Here is a 16,397-nt window from a genome sequence, read left to right as displayed (position 1 = left end):
TGATTAATGTGAAGACTAATTTAGTTTAGGAACAAAAATACGACTACATAAAAAGTACTACAATAATACGAATTAGTCATTTCTGTTAGTCATTTTATTGTGTCATTTCAACAATCTAAATCTACAAGTGATAGTGGATTCAAAGGCTATTATAAATTGGATCGATAGATGGTTAGAGTTACAAAGTTCATTACAACCTGTAAGTTTATATCTTTTGATCACATTCACAAGGAATTAAATTCAAAGGCTTACAACTAAGTCAAATACATTATGAAGAATTCTTGCAAAGAGAGGAATACATTATGGAGAATAGTAAAAAAAATGATCTTCCTCAATATTAGATTAACACCTAATTTAATATTGCAAAAAAAAAAAACACCACCACCTATAAATATATTTATACCTTCTTTACTCTTTAATAATTATGACAAATTTCCCCGGATGCGGGTGTCTAATACGAGTGGAGGACAGATCGGGTGTCACATGGGCAGGTGTCAGCCCATTAGTGACATGCAGTACCCCGCGGTTGATATAGGAGGCTCGCATGCAGTAGAACTAATGCCGGCATTAATGCTGGTCATGTCGTCCATTCTGCACTGCCTGGTGAACTGCGCGATGGAGGTTAATATACCTGGAACTCCTCTGGCATTTGTGCATACCTCTGCTTTCGTCTGGCATACTGCCGCTTTACTGGTGCATCACTCGGCGGAGTGGGGAAGGGAACAAGAGCATTCATGCTCTGCAGCCTACTCAGGGACTGCCTTACGCCTGAGAAATCGGCGTCGTGAGCTCAATTTGGCTACCCTCGTCCCGATTAAGGTCTCCTCACCAGGTTCCGGTACGCGAGTTCATTTTCGGAATTCAGAAATGCGGGGTGAGCGACAGAGAATGTGCAGTAGGCGCGGAGGCTCTCGCGGAAGGGCCACCATCCAGCGGCCTGCCCCCAATTCTCCTTCCTCCTCCGTCGAAGTCACTTCTGAGCCGCAACATTTCCATGGCAATAGAGCTGGGCGCGGCAGAGGAATGGAAAGCGAACGAAGAATGGATTGTGGGCATCACGAGCATCCTATGGTCAGGTATCGGGTTCCCTGCGCTCTCGCTAATTCCACTTTCATTATCTCTGTAACGGTTGAGCATTGTGATATTCTTAGAGAACCAGCAGAAGCCACGCTGGATTTTCCTCCTCCTGTTCATGGGACAGGGCCTATTATCGACCTGCAACGCCCTGTCAGGGAAAGCTCCCCCTTAGCCGGTCCTTCAGCTCTTGCAGGTCCAAGCGAGCCTGACAGGGAAAGCTCCCCCATAGCTTGTCCACCAGCTCTCGCAGGTTCAAGCGTGCCTGTTCAGGGACGGCCTTCCAGCGTGATGATCCCTCTCTCTGATTCTGATGACTCTCTACATTTTGGGTGCCAAATTGAGGAAGCGCCCTACACCACGGACGATGAATGAGCAAGACAAGAAGTGTGCTCTCGGCAACCTAGGCCGTAAGAGCTATATTTTGTCTTTGTTTTCTGTGTCTATGTATCAGTTCGACAGCATGGGTCTGTCTGTCTATGTGTCGGCCGTTTGGGTTTATATGTCTGTATGTCTTCGGGTCCCTATTATGTACCGTTTAGAGTCATGGTTTCGAGTCATAGAGGCAGTAGATACAGCAGAAGACAGTAATTCAATTTTGACGGTGTTCAATTTTGGAAGATACAAGCTGGGCAAATGAACAATTTCTGGGCAAGATTTCTGAGCCATGGCCCTTTTGTAACTCCTATGTAATTTTCGACCTTTTTGTATTATAATGAAATTAGCCGTATTCAGAAAAAAAAAAAATAATTATGACAAATTTAAAATAAATATATAAATTTATGAATAATTTCTTCCCTACAGTAATTATGATGACCAATATTGATGACTCCTAAAAGCCCAAAAAAAAAACTTCTTCTAAAAAGGCATTTACCCCAACTAACCATAAAAGTGAATCAGTGAAGTTGCTATCAACTATCAGTTCAAAAGTAATGCCTTAGTTTTCAAGAGTAATACCTTAGTTGCATGGAAAATTTAAAAATTACTCTTTATATTCTTCAAGCACAAAACCAAAGGGCCCTTTACCTCAACTACTCATAAAAGTGAACTGGTAAAGTTGCTAATCAGCTATCAATTCAAGAGTACTACGTCCTTAATTGTGTGGAAAATTTGAAAATTACTCTTTGTCTTCTTCAAACACAAACCAAAGAGCAATGCCCTACTTTGAAAATATAGTAATTTACTTTTCCACCAAGCAAAATATATGCTTAAACTACATTTGATATTGTTTAGTGTGTCCATTTATATTTTATCGCACTGGTTCTTATCACTAGTTTGCCAACATGGCATGCAAGCAGACTTCATTTGCAAAAGAATTGATATTATACACCAACAAAGTTGTCATAATTTTTTTGTTTCTAGCTACATGGCTCAAGCATCTCGATCCTAACAAGAATGCCTAAAAAAATGACAAAACGATAGAATTACACCATCATATCGAGGCACTCTACGATGGTTTTCACAGATGGCCAAACAATAACAATGAGATGCATTCTATTGCCAAAGCCTATAAGCAATGAAAGGATTATATTCAAGCCTACTGTGACATGTTGCACTCAAATGCTTATTTGAGTGTTGAGAATCATACTTTCCTCACACTTTTTTTATCCTCTCCCTAAATTTTCACCTCAAACGAAGTCTTCAATTATGTCTGTGAGTTGTGAAATTGATATTCTTCTACCAAATACCAAAGGCATCTTTTATATCCTAGTTAGATTTATATTTTCCCTCATTTTCCTTATTTTCTTTTGTTATATGTATGTGTGGAGACGTGAATACCTTTATTATATTTTATAGGAGGATCATGACACTGTAGGTGAGTAAGAAGGCCTAACATTTTGGCTTGTTTGCATATTATTTGATCTCTTTTGGCATATTCTAATAACATCGCTTATTATTGATGTCACATAATCATGCCCTGTTGTGCTTCTAGGAGGTTAATCATTCTTCATTCTATTACTTTAACTTGAACACTAAACACACTTGACAATATTCTTCAAATCCATGAACATTAAACAATATTGGTAATACACTCCATCCAAGGGTCACTTTGATTTTCTTAATAAATATTAACAATACCTTTAATTTGAAAAAATAATCTAAAATAATCTTTAATTGATTAACTATTTTTAATTTTTTAATATAAAAATGGATTAACTATTGAAAATCTAGATATTCTAAAAAAATATTAAAAATTAAATTCTTTATAAGCACCAAACAACTTTTAACTAAACCCAACCCAAAACAAATAGGAAAACTAATATTTACCCTAAAAAATATGGAGATTTTAGCAGGGCTTACAAAAAGTTGAAAATTAAATTCCTTATAAAAATAAAGAAAATTAAATTCTTTAGAAGCCCAAACAACTTTTAACTAAACCCAACCCAAAACAAATAAAAAAAGTTAATATTTTCCCTAAAAAATTAAGGAGATTTTAGCTAAACTTAAAAAAAAATAAAAATTAAATTCCTTATAAGCCCACTTTTAACCAAACCCAACCTAAAACAAATAAAAAAAAAATTGTGTTTTCCCTATAACCTTAACTAGATTTTGGCGAAACTTAAAAGAGATTTAATCCAAACAAATAAAAAAAAATTAATTTTTGCACTAAAACGTTAACTAGATTTTGGCCACACTTAAAAGAGATTTAAGCTTGCAGGACAGGTTTTTAAAAAACCTTTTTCTTATGTTAGGCTTGTTTAGTTCACCTCATGAGTGCCGACAATGAGCAGAGAGGCCCAAGGAAGGTGTAGTTGTAAGCAAAAGCACCTAGATGCAGGTGAAAATCCTAGCCATTGCTGCGATTCTCGAGAGGAAGCAGATTTAGGGCCACGATTGGCACTGCACAGACCGTGCCCACACTTTAGGATTTCTTCACCAGTCTCGAAAACTAATCGAGAGTCTTGGAAAGTCTTGCAATGCTTTTTCGAGCTTCTTGGGAAGTCTGGCAATGCACTTGTGATTACAGTGGATAAGAAGAAAGGCCTCGGTGATTTCACAACGGGCCACAATGTCATCGATGCAGTTTCATGGAATAATAAGAATCTTGTCACCATTAATGTGAAAGCAGGCACTTAGGTTAGTAACCAATGAAAGAAAAATTAGAATAGTTTATTTGGAAGTGAGTTTAATTCGCAGGAAAAATGGCATTGTCTAAAGTTTTGCCTAAGAGCATTTTTTATGGGTTAAATTTATATGTTTGTTTTTAAAATTGAGTTAATGAATTTCTGATTTTATATGTGGATTTATATGGTGATAATTTATTTGCTGAAACTTCACAGATTCCAATAATTCCTATTGAATTCTGGATAAATTATATCAGAAAAGATGCCTAACAACTGAGAAAATCGCTGAAAGTTTATATTAAATTTCACACAATCATTTGGGTTGAATCCAAAATATTCTTAGAACTATGCCGACAGAGAAATAAAAGAATCAGAATCACAGTTGTCCTATGTATGGTTGCATTATTTTTATCTTGATTGCAGATTTTAGAAATTATATTCAACTTATAGATATTTCATAAATTTGCAATCCAAATGAAGTTAAGTTTAGGTATAAATTTGCAATCCAAATGAAGTTAAGTTTAGGTATGAATTTGCAGAACATTTATCAGTACTAGCATTTATGTTAAACCTGTATTTATCATACACTGACGAGATTCACATTTCTTGAAGTGACGTATCTGAAGTCTTTCTTATGAACCAGATTGATATGGATTGGTTTCTGAAAATGTTGAGGTGGTCTTTTATTGCAAGGAGACTATCAGGGCGGACTGTTCACAACCTATGAAGAGAAAATTGTTGAGCACCATCCTCGATGTCCAAATTAACGACTCCCTGCCACACAACAGCAACACTACCTTCAGCTCTCCGTTGGCTTTCGAGCAGGAAAACCCAACACAACCTAGCACTTAGAGCTCGAGAACAACAAAGATAAAAATTGTTGAGCACCGTACTCGATGTCCAAATTGATGACTCCCTGCCACACTTCAGCAACACTACCTTCAGCTCTTCGTTGGCTTTCGAGCACGAAAACCCAGCACAACCCAACACTTGAGCTCGAGAACAACAAAGATAACTAAATTCTTCCAACAGGATCGCTTGGAAAGCTCCAGGTGATGTAAAATTGTTTTTCTTTAGTTTCGTAGTTTCTAGATCCAAAATTGTTTTTCTTCAGTTTCTTAGTTTCTAAATCCAAAATCCAAATAATTATCATAGGAATGAAAACCTACCCATTATAAATTACCAGCCTGTTATTTCAAGTAGTGCCATTTTCCTTAAATAATAGCTTTGTGCCATTTTTTTAAATAATAGCTTACATTCACATATAATAGTTTGATGAGAACTGTTACCATCATTAATTTGGCATGATCTAACATGGAACTGAGATTCATTTGTCAGCACTTCATACATGGTAAAATTAATTAGTGGTGGTATAATGTGCCTGAAGGATCAATGATTTTCACTGTTTTAGTAACGATAAGAAACATGACTTTTTAGTAATCATCTATGAAGAATAAAGACGTTAACTTCAGAGCCAACATACTAACTTAGTGAATTCTAACAATTGAGAGCAGGTCATAACTAAGAGAACAATAATATTAATCATGATTTCCAACTACATTGTAATGTTGAAATCTAATTTCAACGCAGCCGTACGCTCCCCAAAACCGCCAGCAAAAACCACAAACCGGTTTAAAGATTTCTTGGACCGCCTACTTGCAGAGAATGGTTTTCGTACACAAGGGCCCGAGAAAATGTGGAGCTGACACGTGGTTCAGCCCTGACGTAACGCAACGTCATTTTCTCGGAGGTTAACGTTCAGCACTTGTTGGTCTTCCGATATGGTTATCCACCATCGGATCTGCTTCACTTTCCTCCGCCGTTGATCACCTGGAGCTGCATACGGACCCACATCAATTCAATGTTTTGCGTGGAGTAAAAGACTTATGGTTTGACCGCCGAATGAAAGAATTTAATGAATTTATGTGCTGTTCGTAGTTTTTAGGTAGATGCTTTTAATAATGTTATGGGCACGTAAGTTTTGTATGTAAAAAAGGAATGGCACATTTAAAGAGAGGTATGGTCGTTTTTATGTAATGTAATATTTAAAAGAGGGAGGTCATATATTTGTTTTTGTTGAGTGTGTTGATTTTTTTTATGTATGGCACACCGGAGGTAAATGGAATGTGTTCGCAGCAGCGAAAAGAAGAACCAGAGGCTGTATGCACAGCAGTGCACAAATGTCTTTTGTAATGTTTTTGTGAGGCATAGTAAAACAGAGGTGTAAGAAAAACCATGTGTGGTTTTGCAAATGCATAAAGAAAATGGTGGAGCGAATTTTGTAAGCCTGTGTAAGTTTTGCTTTTACAGCAGTATGTAAAATTGTTTTACACCAATAAATGTGAATGGAGGTTTTACAGCAGTAAATGTTAATGGGAATTTTTCCAGCAGTGTAAATTCTCATATGGAGACACACTGAATGTTTTTTTTTGTTTTAATGAATAGAAATATTTTATGGTGAAATCCTCTGTTCCTCAGTGAATTTTTTTTAAGTCTTCTGTGTGCACAAAAGATCCTGGAGCAAAAGAAACAGAGCATTGCCTCTGTGTGTTTGAATATTTGGTTTTTGGTATTTTCCCCATTAAAAATACCCAACAGTGGTATCAGAGCAGGTTTAGGCTCTTTAAAGAAGTTAAAGAAGCTGAAGGGAGAAGGTTGTTGCTGCAGCAAAACTTCTCAGGCAGACAGAAGACAGTCAACAAAAGATTCAGGTATTCCAAAAAGTTTTTTTTGTGTTGCTGAAGAAGCAGTGATTTTCTTTAAACACACAGTCAAGGATTTAGAGGCATAGATCAGAATACAAGGAATGGCCAGCACAAGCACTGGTATGGGTTTGTTTAACACCCAGCTCCCACAGTTTAATGGGAAGAACTATGACTACTGGGCAATAACCATGACAGCCCTGTTTGCCTCTCAAGACTTATGGGAAATAGTTGAGGAAGGTTTTGAAGAACCAGCAGATGAAACTGAGTTCAATGCACTAACTCAGGGAGAGAGAGATCAGCTGAAGAGCAATAGGAAGAAGAACTCAAAAGCCCGTATGTTGTTGTATCTAGCAGTAGACCAGAGTGTGTTTCCAAGGTTAGCAGCAGCTAAGACAGCAAATGAAGCATGGCAAACCCTCAAGACAGCTTATCAAGGCATGGAGAGAGTGAAGACAGCAAAACTACAATTGCTGAGAAAGGACTTTGAGAATCTGTGCATGAAGGAGTCAGATAACATTGACTCATTCTTCACTCATGTGATTGGTGTAATCACACAAATGAGAACTCATGGAGAAACTATTGAAGATAGAAGGATTGTGGAGAAAATATTGAGGGTCTTACCCTCAAAGTTTGATGCCATAGTCACTACCATCGAAGAGACAAAGGATCTCTCAAGTTATTCAGTTGATGAGCTACATGCATCACTGATAACACATGAGTAGAGGTTGAGTAGGAATGAAAACTCATCTCTTGAGCAAGCCTTCAAGACCCAGATGTCCTTTGGAAGAGGCAGAGGTCAAGGCAGAGGAAACAAAAGAGGAAGAGGCAGAAGCCAGAATAGAGGTGGAAGGAACAACTCATCAAATGCACAAGGAAGAGGCAACAATCCAAATCAGAACCAAGGCCAAGGCAGCAGCCAACAAGGAGGACAACATCATGCTCAAGGACAAAGGTATGATAAATCTAATGTTCAATGCTATTATTGCAAAAAGTATGGACATTATGCTAGTGATTGTAGAAAGAAACAGCATGATAAGAACAACAGACAAAATGCAAATGTTACAAGAGAAAACAGCAGTCAAGACAATGTCCTGTTAGCTTGTAACATGGCTGAAACACATAGTGAGGACATATGGTTTTTAGATTCAGGTTGCAGCAACCATATGACAGGGAATATAGCCCTCTTTTCAGCCTTAAATCAGAATTTGAAATCAGAGGTCACACTAGGAACTGATAGTAAAGTGTTTGTTATGGGAAAAGGGGAGGTAAAAATATTTACAAAACAAGGAGAAAGGAAAACCATAGCAGATGTCTACTACGTCCCCGGAATGAGATGTAACCTATTGAGTGTTGGACAGCTTATCCAAAAGGGTTACAATGTTTACTTTGTAAATGATGTGTGCACCATCATGGATATACCACCCAGCAAGAGATGCATTGCTGAAGTGAAGATGACAAGGAACAGGATGTTCCTTCTCCGGATCAGGGCAGACTTGAAGAACAAAGGTGAAATTGCAGCAGTCACCCAAGAGGCCTTCCAAAGCGTGCCAAAGGATGAGAACTGGTTATGGCACTTGAGATTCGGGCATCTAAATTTTGGAGGTCTAAACTTGTTGAGCAGGAAAGGAATGGTAAGAGGATTACCATTGATAGAGAAACCGGACAGCCTATGTGAAGGCTGCATTTTGGGAAAACAACATAGAGAGAGTTTTCCATCAGGGAAAAATATAAGGGCAAAGGCACCCTTAGAGATTATCCACTCAGATTTGTGTGGACCAATGCAAGCTCCATCATTAGCTGGCAGCCTATATTTCTTAACATTCATTGATGACTGTACAAGAAAGACTTGGATATATTTCCTTAAAAACAAAAGTGAAGTGTTTGAGAAATTCCAAAATTTCAAGGCATTTGTTGAAAACCAAAGCGGGCTGCATATAAAAGTTTTGAGAACTGATAGAGGAGGTGAGTATATCTCCAAGGAATTCCTAAGATTTTGTAGAGAAAATGGAATTCACAAACAGTTTACAACAAGGTACACTCCGCAGAAAAATGGAGTTGCTGAAAGGAAGAACAGGACCATCATGGATATGGCGAGGAGCATGCTAAAGGCAAAGCATTTGGGAAATGACTATTGGGCTGAAGCTGTACATTGTGCAGTTTATATATTGAACAGGTGTCCTACAAAAGCAGTCATGAACAAAGTGCCAGAAGAGGCATGGAGTGGGAGAAAGCAAAGTGTCACCCACATGAGAGTTTTTGGGTGTGTGGCCTATGCACACATTCCGGATCAGCTAAGGAGGAAGTTGGACAGCAAAGGGGAGAAATGTCTTTTCATTGGATACAGTGAGGAATCCAAGGCATACAGGTTGTATATCCCATCTACCAAGAAGTTTTTTGTCAGCAGAGATGTTCAATTCATTGAAGAGGAAGCTTGGGATGGAAGCATAGAGAAGACAGTTAATGTTAAATACTGTTTGTCTCATGATGAAGATGAAGAGGAGGTGGCTGAAATGCATCCCCAAACAGCAGCGCCAACACAAGGACAGCAAGGGACACCATTGAGGATAAATGAGAGTGCTTCTCCAAGCACACCACAAGGAGGAAATTCAAGTGCATCTTCAAGCACTTGCACACCAAGTGAAAGAGGTAAGAAATTTAGAAATCTAAGTGACATTTATGAAGAAGGAATGAATTCCTTATTTGCCTTATTTTGTCATGTTGATGATCCTATTCATTTCGAAGATGCAATCAAAGATAGGAAATGGATAGAAGCTATGGATGAGGAGATGAATGCCATAGAGAGAAACAAAACATGGGATTTGGTTGAGTTACCAAAAGGCAAAGAAGTCATTGGTGTGAAATGGGTCTATAAGACCAAGAGCAATGCTGAAGGCAAGATAGAAAGGCACAAGGCAAGGCTGGTTGTCAAAGGCTACAAGCAGCAGTATGGAAGAGATTATGAGGAGACTTTCGCCCCGGTTGCAAGAATGGAAACCGTGAGAGCAGTGCTGTCCATAGCAGCTCAAAACAAATGGAAAGTCTACCAAATGGATGTGAAATCGGCATTCCTAAATGGAGTGTTAATGGAAGAGGTTTATGTGGAACAGCCTCTCGGATATGAGAAGAAAGGTGAAGAGCACAAAGTGTGCAAATTGAAGAAAGCTCTTTATGGGCTGAAGCAAGCGCCAAGAGCATGGTACAGCAGGATAGATTCATATCTATTGGATAATGAATTTGACAAATGTGAAGGAGAACCCACAGTCTACATCAAAGAAAAGGATGGTAAGATTTTGATTGTGGTCTTATATGTTGATGATGTTATTTTCACAGGTAATGATGATCAGCTCATTAAGAATTTTAAATCAGTCATGAAGGATGAATTTGAAATGACTGACATGGGTTTCTTGAGATACTTCTTAGGCATAGAAGTAGATCAAAATGAAAAAGGAATTTTTATATCTCAAGCAAGATATGTAAATCAAATTTTGAGCAGATTTAAGATGGAAGAATGCAAGGCAGCCATCACTCCCACAGTAATGGGATTAAAGCTCAGCAGAGAGGACAGCAGCAAGGATTTTGATCCTAGTTTGTACAAGAGTATTGTAGGCAGCCTCATGTACTTAACAGCTACTAGGCCTGATTTAATGTATGCTGTTAGTTTAATTTCCAGGTTCATGGAGAGGCCAAAGGAGGCACATTGGCAGGCAGCAAAGAGAATTTTGAGGTATGTCAAAGGCACCAAAATGTTTGGAATTTTATATCATGCCTCAGAACATTCAGATTTGGTTGGATACACAGACAGCAATTGGGCTGGAAGTGTAGATGATCGGAAGAGCACTTCCGGTTATGTTTTTAATATGGGTTCATGAGCCATTTCATGGGCTTCTAAGAAGCAGTCCATTGTAGCATTGTCTACAGCAGAGGCTGAATATGTGGCAGCTACAGCAGCAGCATGTCAAGCAGTGTGGATGAGAAGAATGTTGAGAAGCTTAGGCCAAGAGCAGGCAAAAGCGACAATGATCTTTTGTGACAATAGCTCAGCTATTGCATTGTCAAAGAATTCAGTGTTTCATAAGAGAACGAAACACATTGATACCAGGTTTCACTACATCAGAGAATTGGTGAACAATGGAGAAATTGTCCTAGAACATTGCAGGACTCAGGAACAGGTAGCAGACATCTTGACAAAGCCATTGGATCAGAAAAGCTTTGAATTTTTGAGAAAGTGTCTCGGTATGACCGAATGCCCAGCTGTTGAAATTAAAGGGGAGTGTTGAAATCTAATTTCAACGCAGCCGTACGCTCCCCAAAACCGCCAGCAAAAACCACAAACCGGTTTAAAGATTTCTCGGACCGCCTACCTGCAGAGAATGGTTTTCGTACACAAGGGCCCGAGAAAATGTGGAGCTGACACGTGGTTCAGCCCTGACGTAACGCAACGTCATTTTCTCGGAGGTTAACGTTCAGCACTTGTTGGTCTTCCGATATGGTTATCCACCGTCGGATCTGCTTCACTTTCCTCCGCCGTTGATCACCTGGAGCTGCATACGGACCCACATCAATTCAATGTTTTGCGTGGAGTAAAAGACTTATGGTTTGACCGCCGAATGAAAGAATTTAATGAATTTATGTGCTGTTCGTAGTTTTTAGGTAGATGCTTTTAATAATGTTATGGGCACGTAAGTTTTGTATGTAAAAAAGGAATGGCACATTTAAAGAGAGGTATGGTCGTTTTTATGTAATGTAATATTTAAAAGAGGGAGGTCATATATTTGTTTTTGTTGAGTGTGTTGATTTTTTTTATGTATGGCACACGGGAGGTAAATGGAATGTGTTCGCAGCAGCGAAAAGAAGAACCAGAGGCTGTATGCACAGCAGTGCACAAATGTCTTTTGTAATGTTTTTGTGAGGCATAGTAAAACAGAGGTGTAAGAAAAACCATGTGTGGTTTTGCAAATGCATAAAGAAAATGGTGGAGCGAATTTTGTAAGCCTGTGTAAGTTTTGCTTTTACAGCAGTATGTAAAATTGTTTTACACCAGTAAATGTGAATGGAGGTTTTACAGCAGTAAATGTTAATGGGAATTTTTCCAGCAGTGTAAATTCTCATATGGAGACACACTGAATGTTTTTTTTTGTTTTAATGAATAGAAATATTTTATGGTGAAATCCTCTGTTCCTCAGTGAATTTTTTTTAAGTCTTCTGTGTGCACAAAAGATCCTGGAGCAAAAGAAACAGAGCATTGCCTCTGTGTGTTTGAATATTTGGTTTTTGGTATTTTCCCCATTAAAAATACCCAACATGTAAGAAAGCTTTCTAAGAGGCGCTCATATATACAGAAACATTCTGGACTCCTCCCTGCCTTGAAAGGTATGCATTCTTTAAAGGATTTCAACACCAAGCCCTTTTGTAGAACCCGAAGATGGGCTTAAATTTGTGAAACGATTTTTTCACAATAATATATGAGGTAAGAAAGTAGAAAGGGAGACCTGCAAACAAGCTATCAAGTCAATATAGATTCATCTTCAAGATCCTACTAGGTCAGTGCCTTGAACCTATGCAGTTCGCACCTTGAATCATAGGAGATGCTAATAATCAACATGGAGTAAAATGCATTAGAATAATATTCATGTTCCTGCTACACTGGATCCTTAGACATATATCTTGATTTCCATGTCACCAATGATAACATTGTTGAATTTAAAATGACAAAACTGCAATTGATCATATTCTCAATCATCACCTACTTCACAAAATTGCATTCTTATAAAGAATGGAGAAGGATAAAGAATAGTAGTAATCCCCCAGCTTATTCGCTTATGCTCAGCTATGTAAGGTTCCCTATTTATATAAAATAATAAGGGAATGAATATATCCCCATTTTCTTATTCGCTGACGCTCTGGGGCATAGATAGCAGCTTCGTTTGCGCTCTGCTTTATAAGTGCCTCTCCATTTCTAATAATCAAAAATATGGAGTACACAGGATATGGATTGAACGTTTATTGTGTGATGTGCACCTATATAGATGCATGGGGATTTCTAGAAGATATATGAGGTTTTCTATTATTTGATAGAAAGAGAGTGAAAGCCGAAAGCCTAGTAGATAATAGTTATCAAGCTTAGGAAGATGCTACGAAGGTTCGCTCTTAAGGTCCAAAGCATTAGCGAAGACTATACTTAATCGCAAAGCTATATGTAGTTGATCCAGAGTCGTTACTAGTTGACCTCGCTTACCCAGATCCATCATTAGAGAGAGCCATAGCTTCTTTACTACATACACAGCGGGTTGACCCACATTTGAGCAAGCAGCATCAAAGCTAGATACGGACAGAAGCAGCGGTTGAAGATTGAGTTATCTTTATGAGATACGTGTCCTGTTCTAGTGCTACGTGATTTCGGGCCTAGTAGTGGCTTCCTAGAGCGGGTTTTCCCATCGCTAGTCCTGACTAATCTCCTGCCAACAACCATTTTCCATCGAAACCACCAGCCCAAGCAATGTAGCATCATTTCCATCATATGACAAGTATGTTTCACCTAACATAGCCCTAGTTCACTGGCAAGGTTTACAGAGTGCTAAGCCGTCCACCAGGGATCTGCCACACAGAATAGCATACCAAATAGCAATGATGCCAGCGGCAAGTCTCCAACAACTCTGACAGAATAGACACCTGTCACCCTTGGCACCTAAGCCGAGGGAAGTCCCTGTTGTGAAGTTCAGGCCCAATCTTGAGGTGTGTTTCTTGAAGCCAATTCAACAAAATAACTTTATATTCCAGGAAGGTTTATGGTGCAATTTAAGAAAAAGTACTGGCTATATAGTCCCTTGGTCTCGGCTCTTTGGCTTGGAGCCACTGCAAAATACAATTGCAGCGAGCCAATAGATTTTAAAGTAAATGTACTAGCTAGATAGTCCCTTGGTCCAGGTCCTTTGGCTTCGAGCCACTGCAAAATACAATTGCAGCGAGCCAGTGGATTTTAAAGCACACGGACTTAATTGTGCAATAAAATATGCGAAAGGAATGGAGATGAAATTAACTACGGTGGTGCTTGGGTTTGGGGCAGTATAGATCCATTTTAAAGACAGATCTATTATGAGTATGGAGAGATCAAATTTATTCACATAAAAACTTCTTTAAAGTGTAAAATTTCATTATTTAAATTGTATTTTCATATTTTTAGTAGAATATATATAACACCAAATATAGGTTTTAACCATAAAAACTTAATTTTTTATAGGTTTTACAGGCATGAAAACCTGCCTCATTAAGAATCACCAGTGAATTATTCAAACCGTTTTCTTTAAATAACAACTTACATTCACATATACAATGCTGAGAGTAGTCAATGTAACTATTACCATTGTTAATTTGACAATGAAATTATAGCATTATTCAAATTTCATTTAAATAAATTTAAGAAAAATAAAAAATAACATTTTAATAAAAAATAATTAAAAAACATATTACTCTGAAGTACAAACAAATTCATAATATAGATGAAGGATTTTTCTCTTTCATGAAGAACAACCACCATTGCAATGCACAAGAATTCATAAGAGCTGGATCTGATATTCCCTTGCTAGTCACTTCAGTACAATGAACGTGAAACAAGGTTCTATGAGCATAGAAGAATATTAACAATTTGTTCCTCTGTTTGTCTTAAAAATTATTAAACTTTTCAATTTGTTCCTTAACTCTGTTTGCCCTAAAACTTATGAAACTTTTGGTTGTAAATTTGTTTCTGCTAGATGTCCTGAGGTGGGAGTAAAAGAAAAATACTCTGTAATTTTTTAAGAAAAAAGCCTTAGAGAAAGCCTCCTCTCAAGTTTGGGTTGTTTTCACATAATAAAGCCCCAAAGACCGTCAATGAATATTCATGGCATCAATGCACAGTGGGAAAGATGACCTATCTCTTAGGCCTTTTTAATACACTTACATTGCTTAGGTTTCCTTGAGCTCTTCTGAGAATGTAACCTTACAACCTCAAAATCAAAGGAACGGACTTTCCCTTTCACAAACAAAACTAAAAACATAGAAACTATTCTTTCTTTAAACTACAATATTACATTGGGTTTCAAACTCATTTCTACCCTGGGTTTGTGGTTTTGCAGCAATTCCCTTACTAGTCACTTGAGTACAAAGAACTTGAAACAAGGCTCTATGAGCACATAAGAATATTAAAAATTTGTTCCTAACTCTGTCTGTCCTAAAACTTATGAAAAATTTCATTATAAATCTATTTCTGCTAAATGTCCCAAGGTGGGAGTAAAAGACTCTTTAATGTTTTAAGAAAAAATCCTCAAAGCAAGCCTCCTCTCAAATTTGGGTTGTTTTTACATAATAAAGCTCCAAAGACAATCAATGACAATCTGTGGCATCAACACTGAGTAGACAAGACGACCTATCTCTTAGCCCTTTTTGATACACTTACATTGCTTGGGTTTCCTTGAGCTCTTTTGATAATGTAACCCTACAACCTCAAAATCAAAGGAAGGAACTCTGCCTTTCACCAACAAAATTAAAAACATAGAAACTATTCTTTCTTTAAACTACAATATTGTATTGGGTTTCAAACTCATTTCTACCCTTAGTTTGTGGGTTTGCAACAATTCCCTTACTAATCACTTGAGTACAAAGAACGTGAAGCAAGGCTCTCCCAGCATAGGAGAATATTAACAATTTGTTCCTAACTATGTTTTTCCGAAAACTTATAAAAAATTTAGTTGTAAATCTATTTCTTCTAAATTTCTTGAGGTGGGAGTAAAAGAAAAATACTCTGTAAATTTTTAAGAAAAAAACCTCAAAGGAAGACTCCTCTCAAATTTGGGTTGTTTTCACATAATAAAGCTCCAAAGATAGTCAATGACAATATGTGGCATCAATGTTGAGTGGCTAAGATGACCTATCTCTTAGGCCTTTTTTATACACTTACATTGCTTGGGTTTCCTTGAGCTCTTTTGAGAATGTAACCCTACAACCTCAAAATCAAAGGAAAGGACTCTGCCTTTCACCAACAAAATTAAAAACAAAGAAACTATTCTTTCTTTAAACTTCAATACTGCATTGGGTTTCAAACTGATTTCTACCCTTGGTTTGCGAGTTTGCAACAACATACCTTGAAAACATTACTCCTCCTATCCTCTTCAAACCAAGAGATTAAGGTTTGCATATGTGTGGGATCAGAGTCATAAATAGGAAACCACTTACGAGATTAATGATCCTTGAAAGGATCACCACAAGGATTTTTCACCCCTTAACCTTGCCCATGGGCCTCAAGCCTTGATCATTGAACTCCTCAGCCAACTCTCAAAAAGAGTTACAGTAGCATCCTTCGAATGAGACCATAGCTAATAAAACCTACCGAAGTCCAATGTGTTTCTCAATCTTCCAATCGGAAAGCTAGACCGGATTTGTTATCCATCGGTCAGGTATATTGAATAATCCATTTCATTCTCCTTCGTACCCATTCTCCAATCCACGTTGACCCTTCTTGACACCTTCATGAACATTGATCAATGTCGAAAAACCGTAGTTTCCCCTCATGAAAAACCCA

General features: G+C 37.8%; 1 long non-coding RNA gene across 1 annotated transcript; it reads left to right on the top strand.

Annotated features, from left to right (window-relative positions):
- Positions 1 to 3,777: 3,777 nt before the first annotated feature.
- LOC149142798 (uncharacterized) lies at positions 3,778 to 5,077 on the top strand. The gene is made up of 2 exons (XR_016264979.1): positions 3,778 to 4,152; positions 4,783 to 5,077. It is a non-coding gene; the product is annotated as an uncharacterized LOC149142798 (long non-coding RNA).
- Positions 5,078 to 16,397: the final 11,320 nt, after the last annotated feature.

Source organism: Pinus tabuliformis, chromosome X (assembly GCF_031772625.1).
Source record: "Pinus tabuliformis cultivar Carrire ecotype Pingquan chromosome X, CPIR1, whole genome shotgun sequence".
Taxonomy (NCBI): Eukaryota; Viridiplantae; Streptophyta; class Pinopsida; order Pinales; family Pinaceae; genus Pinus; species Pinus tabuliformis.
The sequence above is the reverse complement of the archived record's forward strand: the minus strand, read 5'-3'. Positions and strand labels throughout refer to the sequence as shown.